We start from the raw sequence: 8,366 nt of genomic DNA on the forward strand, positions 1-8,366 counted from the left end.
CCGAACAAGCCTCAAGCAAGGTGAAGGTCAAGAGGAAGGTTACAACTAGATGGATGATATGAACAGGATGCAATATATAACATAAAGAAGACCTCTTAAAACAGAAGAGACCCCCCCCCCCCATAATAAAAGAGCCTGGGTGTGTAGGAGAAAATGTCCTGACAAAAACGTCAAAAGGAGACACCCTGGCCATGATGACTAAGCAAAATCTGGCCAAACCGCCCCTAACCCAGCCAACTACCCATAACCACCCCTCCCCCACACATCAGCTTCTGTAAAACTTGGTCCCACATCTATTACTTTGCCAGTTCTCACTCTGGTCCGCCAAGAACAGACCCGGAAGAACTAGCCCATAAAAGCCTTGTGAAACCCCTCTTTTGGGCTCAGACTCCGGAGAGCGATCTCCTCTGAGTCCCTGAGTTCTCCAACTCTCCGAGTGCTCGCTTGGTTCCTCGCCAGGTGAAAGAGCTGCTGGAGCTGGTACACTGGGGCCACAGACCTGCTGGAGCTGGTACACTGGCCATAGGGCTGCCATCAGAGCTGATGTGCTCCGGCCTTGGGCTGCTGACAGCTGCCGCAACAGGTGGGGAGCTCCCGTCTTGGCAGGGCGGATACAAATCTGACTACGAACCATGAGGTTGCGGGTTCCATCCCTGACCCCGCTAAGTGGGTTAAGGATCTGGCATTGCCGTGAGCTCTGGTATAGGTCGCAGACGGGGTCAGATCTCGTGTTGCTGTGACTCTGGCGTAGGCCAGCAGCAGTTCGCAGATGGGCTCAGATCTGGTGTTGCTGTGATTCTGGCGTAGGCCAGCAGCAACAGCTCCGATTAGACCCCTAGCTTGGGGAAAGAATTAAAAAAGAGCCTGGGTAAATTAGCAAAACGGAGCATGGGTTTGGGGAGGAGTAATGAATGGATTACAACTTTCTAAGATCATCTAAGAACTGGAGGAAGAGGAGTAGCAATCACTACACTATGGAATAGCAGAGTAATCCTGATATGTTAGTAGATATAAACTCAGTTGTAGGAGTTCCCGTCGTGGCGCAGTGGTTAACGAATCCGACTAGGAACCATGAGGTTGCGGGTTCGGTCCCTGCCCTTGCTCAGTGGGTTAACGATCCGGCATTGCCGTGAGCTGTGGTGTAGGTTGCAGACGCGGCTCGGATCCCGCGTTGCTGTGGCTCTGGTGTAGGCCGGTGGCTACAGCTCCGATTCAACCCCTAGCCTGGGAACCTCCATATGCCGTGGGAGCGGCCCAAAGAAATAGCAAAAAAAAGACAAAAAATAAATAAATAAATAAATAAACTCAGTTGTAATACTTAGTTGTGGGTTGGTAGCTGTGAGAACTGAAAATCAGAAAACTACCAATTTACCAAAGAAAAATGAAATAGTGACAAATACGAATATGCAGAAAAAGTAAAGATTCTGAAAAAGTATAATTAATAGTATAAATTATGGAGTTCCCGTCATGGCTCAGTGGTTAACAAATCCAACTAGGAACCATGAGGTTGCGGGTTAGATCCCTGGCCTTGCTCAGTAGGTTAAGGATCCGGTGTTGCCAGGAGCTGTGGTGTAGGTCGCAGACGCAGCTCGGATCCCACGTTGCTGTGGCTCTGGTGTAGGCCGGCGGCTGCAGCTCCGATTAGACCCCTAGCCTGGGAACCTTCATATGCCGCGAGAGCAGCCCTAGAAAAGGCGAAAAGACAAAAAAAAATAGTATAAATTATGATGTATATTGCATTATGTTTTACTTATTATCGTCATTATTATTGTCATTTTAGGGCAACACATGCAGCATATGGAAGTTCCCAGGTGTCAACTAAAAAAAATATAACCTGAAAGTTGAGAGTTAAGTTTTATTTATGGTGAAATTAGACCGGGAGACAGCATCTCAGGTAACCCTGAGAAACTGCTCAGAGGAGAGGAGGGGGAAGCTAGGATATGAGTTTTTGCAACAAAGGGGAGGTAGTAGGAACAAAAAAATGTACAGATAACCAGATTTGCACAAGACTGGAATCACTCCTTTGATATGCTTCTTCTGTTTCTTCCCTGAGTTCCCTCAGGGCTCACTGGCCCACCCTTGGGAGCAGCTGTTCTCACAGATGATCATGACATCTTTTGTTTCGCCCACTAACTACAGCCTAGGAGGCAGTATTTTAGAAGCTCTGAAATACTGGCCCAAAGCGGAAAGGGGGAATATCAAGATCCAAGTGATAAAGGTGAAGGCGGAGGCGCTTGCAGCCATGCACACATTTTACAGTTTTCTGCTGGTCTCTGAAGGTTGCTACTAGTCATAGACATTAGTCATCATTGATGGATCAGTGTTTTTCTAGATACGAGGAGATGCAAGAATTGAGCTCGTAAAATCTTCTCTTAAAAATATCTAGCTATCCGAAGACTTGTTCTTCCAGTTTTCCCAGAGCACAGAGGGCCTCACTCTTGGTCTCCACCTTGAGCTCCATTCAGGGGGTACTGTAGATTGGCAGCTACAGTGGCTCATGTTTTACTCCACGTAGAGGCAAGTGCCAAACTTCAGTTCACACAGGCTAGGGGTCAAATCGGAGCTACAGCTGCCAGCCTGCGCCACAGGCACAGCAACACAGGGTCCGAGCCGAGCCTGCGACCTACACCACAGGTCACAGCGATGCCAGATCCTTGACCCACTGAGCAAGGCCAGGGATTGAACCCACATCCCCATGGATCCTAGTTGGGACCTAATGTGGGTTCCTGGTAGGGATCCGTGAGAAGGTACAAAGTAGATACTATGTAATGATAAATGGTAAAATCAAATCTGTATATATCCAAATAGGTAAAAGAAAATCTGCTACAATTACAAGATAATTTAAAGAAAACCACAGTTACAGTAAGAGACAATATATCTCTACCAGATATCACCTCACACCAGTCAGAATGGCCATCATTAATAAGTCCACAAATAACAAGTGCTGGAAGGGTTGTGGAGAAAAGGGAACCCTCCTGTACCGTTGGTGGGAATGTAAACTGGTACAGCCACTATGGAGAACAGTTTGGAGATACCTTAGAAATCTATACATAGAACTTCCATATGACCCCGCAATCCCACTCTTGGGCATCTATCTGGACAAAACTCTACTTAAAAGAGACACATGCACCCGCATGTTCATTGCAGCACTATTCACAATAGCCAGGACATGGAAACAACCCAAATGTCCATCGAGAGATGATTGGATTCGGAAGAGGTGGTATATATACACAATGGAATACTACTCAGCCATAAAAAAGAATGACATAATGCCATTTGCAGCAACATGGATGGAACTAGAGAATCTCATCCTGAGTGAAATGAGCCAGAAAGTCAAAGACAAATACCATATGATATCACTTATAACTGGAATCTAATATCCAGCACAAATGAACATCTCCTCAGAAAAGAAAATCATGGACTTGGAAAAGAGACTTGTGGCTGCCTGATGGGAGGGGGAGGGAGTGGGAGGGATCGGGAGCTTGGGCTTATCAGACACAACTTAGAATAGATTTACAAGGAGATCCTGCTGAATAGCATTGAGAACTTTGTCTAGATACTCATGTTGCAACAGAACAAAGGGTGGGGGGAAAATGTAATTGTAATGTATACATGTAAGGATAACCTGACCCCTGACCCCCTTGCTGTACAGTGGGAAAATAAAAAAAATTATATAAAATAAATAAATAAATAAAAATGCAAAAAAAATAATTACAGTTAAAATTCATTGGGCAGCTATTTAGAAAAATGTCTTCCATAGAGTATTTTAAGTATATACTATCTGATACTCAGGACAAACCTAAAAAAAGACATTATTTTTCCCATTTAACATATAAGAAAATTGAGGCAGAGAGGTTACTCAACTCCCCAAGGTCACCTTAAATTGGAACAAGGTCATTTGAAAGTAAAGTGCCAATTATAATTGTTGTGTTATGCTGTGCCTTCACAGAAAATATTACTAAATTTTAAAAATCAGTTTTACATATTATTGCATGGATAGAAAACCCAAAATAGGGAGTTCCCGTCATGGTTCAGTGAGTTAAGAACCTGACTAGTATCCACAGGAATGTGGGTTCAGTCTCTGGCCTTGCTTAGTGGGTTAAGAATCCAGCATTGCCACAAGCTGTGGTGTAGGTTGCAGATGAGGCTCGGATCCTATGTTGCTGTTGCTGTGGCATAGGCTGGCATCTGCAGCTCCCATTTGACCCCTAGCTCAGGAACTTCCATATCCTACAGGTGTGGCCCTAAAAAGAAAACAAAAAAAAAAAGAAAAAGAAAAGAAAACAAGTATTCTACAGATAAAATATTAGAGTTAATAAGTGGTAAAGTCATTGAAAACAAGTTCAATATACAAAAATTGACTGAATTTCTATGTACTAGCAGCATCCAAATACAGAGAAAATTTCTCAACCACCTAAGAATAAATCAAATGAGAGAAGTATAAGATGTACACATAGAAATTATCAAACATTGCTGAGAAAAATTATGAGACCTAAATAAATGAAGAGAAATGCCATGTGCATGAATTGAAAATTCAAGTCAATATTAATATAACCAAACTCCCCAAATCAATCTATACATTCAGTGTAATACCAAATTCCAGCAAATTCCCAGGAAAGGGGCGGGAAAGAAATTATAGTCACAGTAACTCTTTTTTTTTTTTTTGGCTCCCCTAGTGGTAGGTGGAAGTTCCCAGGCCAGGGATGAAACCCATGCCACAGCAGTGACCTAAACCATTGCAGTGACAACATTGGATCCTTAACCCATTGTGCCACAAGAGAACTCCAAATCTTGACGAACCAAACAATAAGGCAGGATGGTACTGGTATTACGCTAGACAAAGAAGCAACTGCAATAGAATAAGAATCCAAAAGGAGACACACATGCGGGATGAGGGAGCGGATAAGACCAGCCTTGGCAAGAAAACAGGAAAACATTTTGTACAGAAAAATGCCCCTTATCTTGAGCTGAGGGATAGCTATTCAGCAGCAAAGTGTATAATAAATTCATCAAGTTGTACTCTGAGGATTTGTGTACACTTTATTTCAATTTCAAAAAAAAAGAAAGAAGTATTAACAACTTGAGAGTAACAAGATTTGATTGCTGACTGGATGTGTGGGTAGCAGGTAAAGGTAAAAGCACTTATTTCTAAGTGCTGTGTGTGGGCTGGTGACGACATCTGATGGGAAATAAAAGAGAAGGGTGGAAGGCTCTTAATAACAACTTTTCCTTTGGATCATAGAGTCTGATGGGCCTTTAGAAGAGCCATACAGAGATGTTGAACAGAAAGTTGGCCAACTGGGTCTAAGGTAGGGGAGAGGTCTGGGCTAGAGAGCCAGAAAAGCATCCCAGCAAATGTACATGCCCAGAAGGGAAAGGAGATCACTCAGCAAGACCAGGAGAGGACAATAGGGGACCATTAATGGACACCTTGTGGGAAGCAGAGGTAAGAAGAGGATGAAGACTCCATGGAGAAAACAGAAAAGAAATAATCACAGAGGAAGACACCGGAAACCAATAAACACTTTCTAGGAGGGGCTGACATGAGTGTCACCTGGACAGAATGCTCAATTAAGGCAAATACTATATGATCAATGACATTCATCACAATAAGGTTACTGGTGTCCCTGACCAGACAGATCCAATAAGTGATGCAGTTTGAAATGTGAAGGGACAGTGGGGGAGCATTTGCCAGAAAATATAACTGTAACCTATCTGCTGTGCAACCTATTCATAATATTAAAGATTATCCATTCTTTCTTAAAGATTTCCCTGGTTCTATGCTTGGATCCAGTGGGACCAGCAGAAAAAGGTCTACAAGGCCTAGAAACCGGAACTGATTGAGTTCTCCTTTGATACAAAGTGTCCTGTTTCTCCTGAGGAGCAAATACAGGCAGATGGCTACACTGATTTCCCATAGTCACTACTCCCATAGTTAACTACCTAGGCAATAGTTTCTCAGTCTTTTGATAGAAGCTAGGTTTGACTATGTCTGCAAATCTGACTATTGGATAGGCTGCCAAGAATGAGATAACATGGACATTCATCCTTTTGGGCTCAGTGGTTTTCATCTCTCAGGCTAGGCAGAAAACAGGCAGTCCAGGAAGCTCTCTTTCTTTCACTGCTTCCTGTCTGTGAAATCAAGATCGAGGAAGCACCCACGTCTCTCAATGCCACATGTGATAAAGGGCATGGTGTGAGGCCCCCTAAGGAACTGGAAAGTGTAGACGAACTGAAAAAAAGTAAAAGGCTGTTAGAGAAGACTGAGATAACATTTTCTTTTTTTTTCTTTAGGGCCGTACCTGCGGCATATGTAAGTTCCCAGGCTAAGGGTTGAATCAGAGCTGCAGCTGCTGACTTTTATCACAGCCACAACAATGCCAGGTCCAAGACGCTTCTACAACCTACGCCACAGTTCATGGCAATGGCAGATCCTTAACCCACTAAGTGGGGTCAGGGATTGAACCCGTGTTCTCATGGATATTAGTCAGGTTTGTTATCACTGAGCCACAACGGGAACTCCTGAGATAACATTTTCTTAGTGATAGGTGGTGTTTTTTTTTCCCCAGACTCAGCTCTCTCAAATACTCAAAAGCATAGTTTCCTGGGCAGACTTGCCCCTCACTTTAGCCCGGGTCGCCTCTCACGAAACTTGGCTCAAACCTCAGGATGTCACAATCTGAAGGGTGGCTTGCAGAGCACAAGAATCACAGTGCTACTAGCCATGCAAATCTAGGGTCTGAGCTTCTTGGCCTTGATCCTCCTCTGTTCTGCAGCCCTGGTAGATCTCCATGCAGATGAGCCATCTTACAGACAGGATTCCTCTTCCTCACAAGATCAGCTTTGTTCCTAGGAACCAAGACCTGAACACAAAATCATTTTAGTTGGAAGCTATACATGAGGGCCCCAAATCTTGGAACTCCCTGTGCCCCCAAATCTCAGGTGGAGTCCTTCAATAAACTCAGATCAGGACTTTATTTATTTATTTATTTTGTCTTTCTGCCTTTTCTAGGGCCACTCCTGCGGCATGCGGAGGTTCCCAGGCTAGGGGTCTAATTGGAGCTGTAGCCACCAGCCTACGCCAGAGCCACAGCAACTTGGGATCCAAGCCGCATCTGCAACCTACACCACATCTCACGGCAACACTGGATCCTTAACCCACTGAGCAAAGCCAGGGATCAAACCTGCAACCTCATGGTTCCTAGTCGGATTCATTAACCACTGTGCCACGACGAGAACTACAAATCAAGACTTCAAAAGCACATAGACTTGACAGTTTAGACCAGGCCCAGAACTAACCATTAGGAACTGTGATCCCAGGGCCCTGAAGAAACACCAGGAATCCCATAAATCCAAGTGCCCAGTGATAAGAGTTCATGTTACACTAGGCAGCGATGTCCTTTGGCTTAGTGCCAGGAGGGATACAAGGCCATTCTCAGATAATTTTTTTTAGGAAGGAAGCAGCTGTGGATGTGCCTCTAGCACAGCCTCCTGGGGCTGTGTGGACTTTGGAAACTCACTGGCCTCTGAGTCTCTATTCCCTATCTATTAGAGTGGGAAGGCGAGGACTCTGTGAAGCATTCATGGAATGTGTGGCGACCTCAGAACAGTGGCTGCCAACACTACTGCGGCTTTTGGGGACCTGCAGGCACTGATAAGTGCAAAGACCAGCCCAGAACAACCCACCTCGGCACTTCCAGCCTGCCGGGATCAAGCCTTGAACCCCTAATTCCGGCAGAGTAGGCCAGCCCTTTGCACCTGCCAAGAACCCAATGGTGCTCGGATCCCGCCAGCACCCAGACTGGGGCTGTGAATGGGAAGTGCATGTGCCAGAGCACCTGTTGGCACCAGTGTGCCACAGACACAAAGGGTGCTTCCCATCAGAGCCCTTGGTGGGCGCCAAGCCCTGCCCCTGCCATTGAGCTGGCAGTGGTGATGCCAGAAAGATGTTACCTGAATCTGGGTTCTTGTTCATGCAGTCAAAGAATGAACTCCACCAACACACAGGCAGCAGGCAAGCAAGCAAAGTCTTTATTAAAGGAGAGCAAATAGCCCCCAGGGCTGCTGGGAGTGGGGAGAAGAGCCCCCCTTCTCTATTGTCCTATAGGGATTTTCTATCCCTTAAAGATGGGGGGGTACCAACAACGTGGGGTCCAGAAAGATGTGGTTTTCTCCCATTGGCCTTGCTTGGTTACCTTTATCCGTCCTTGTCCAATAGGGGTCTTAGGGGTGGAAATGTCCCGTAAGTCTCATAGTTTCTGTGTCCTTTTCTTCCCATAAACTGGGTCACAGGGGATTAGGGATTAATGCCCATCTGGGCATAGGTACTCCCCCTATAGTAAACAAGGCCTGTGGGGATGTTACTC

Source organism: Phacochoerus africanus, chromosome 15 (assembly GCF_016906955.1).
Source record: "Phacochoerus africanus isolate WHEZ1 chromosome 15, ROS_Pafr_v1, whole genome shotgun sequence".
In the NCBI taxonomy this organism is placed as follows: Eukaryota; Metazoa; Chordata; class Mammalia; order Artiodactyla; family Suidae; genus Phacochoerus; species Phacochoerus africanus.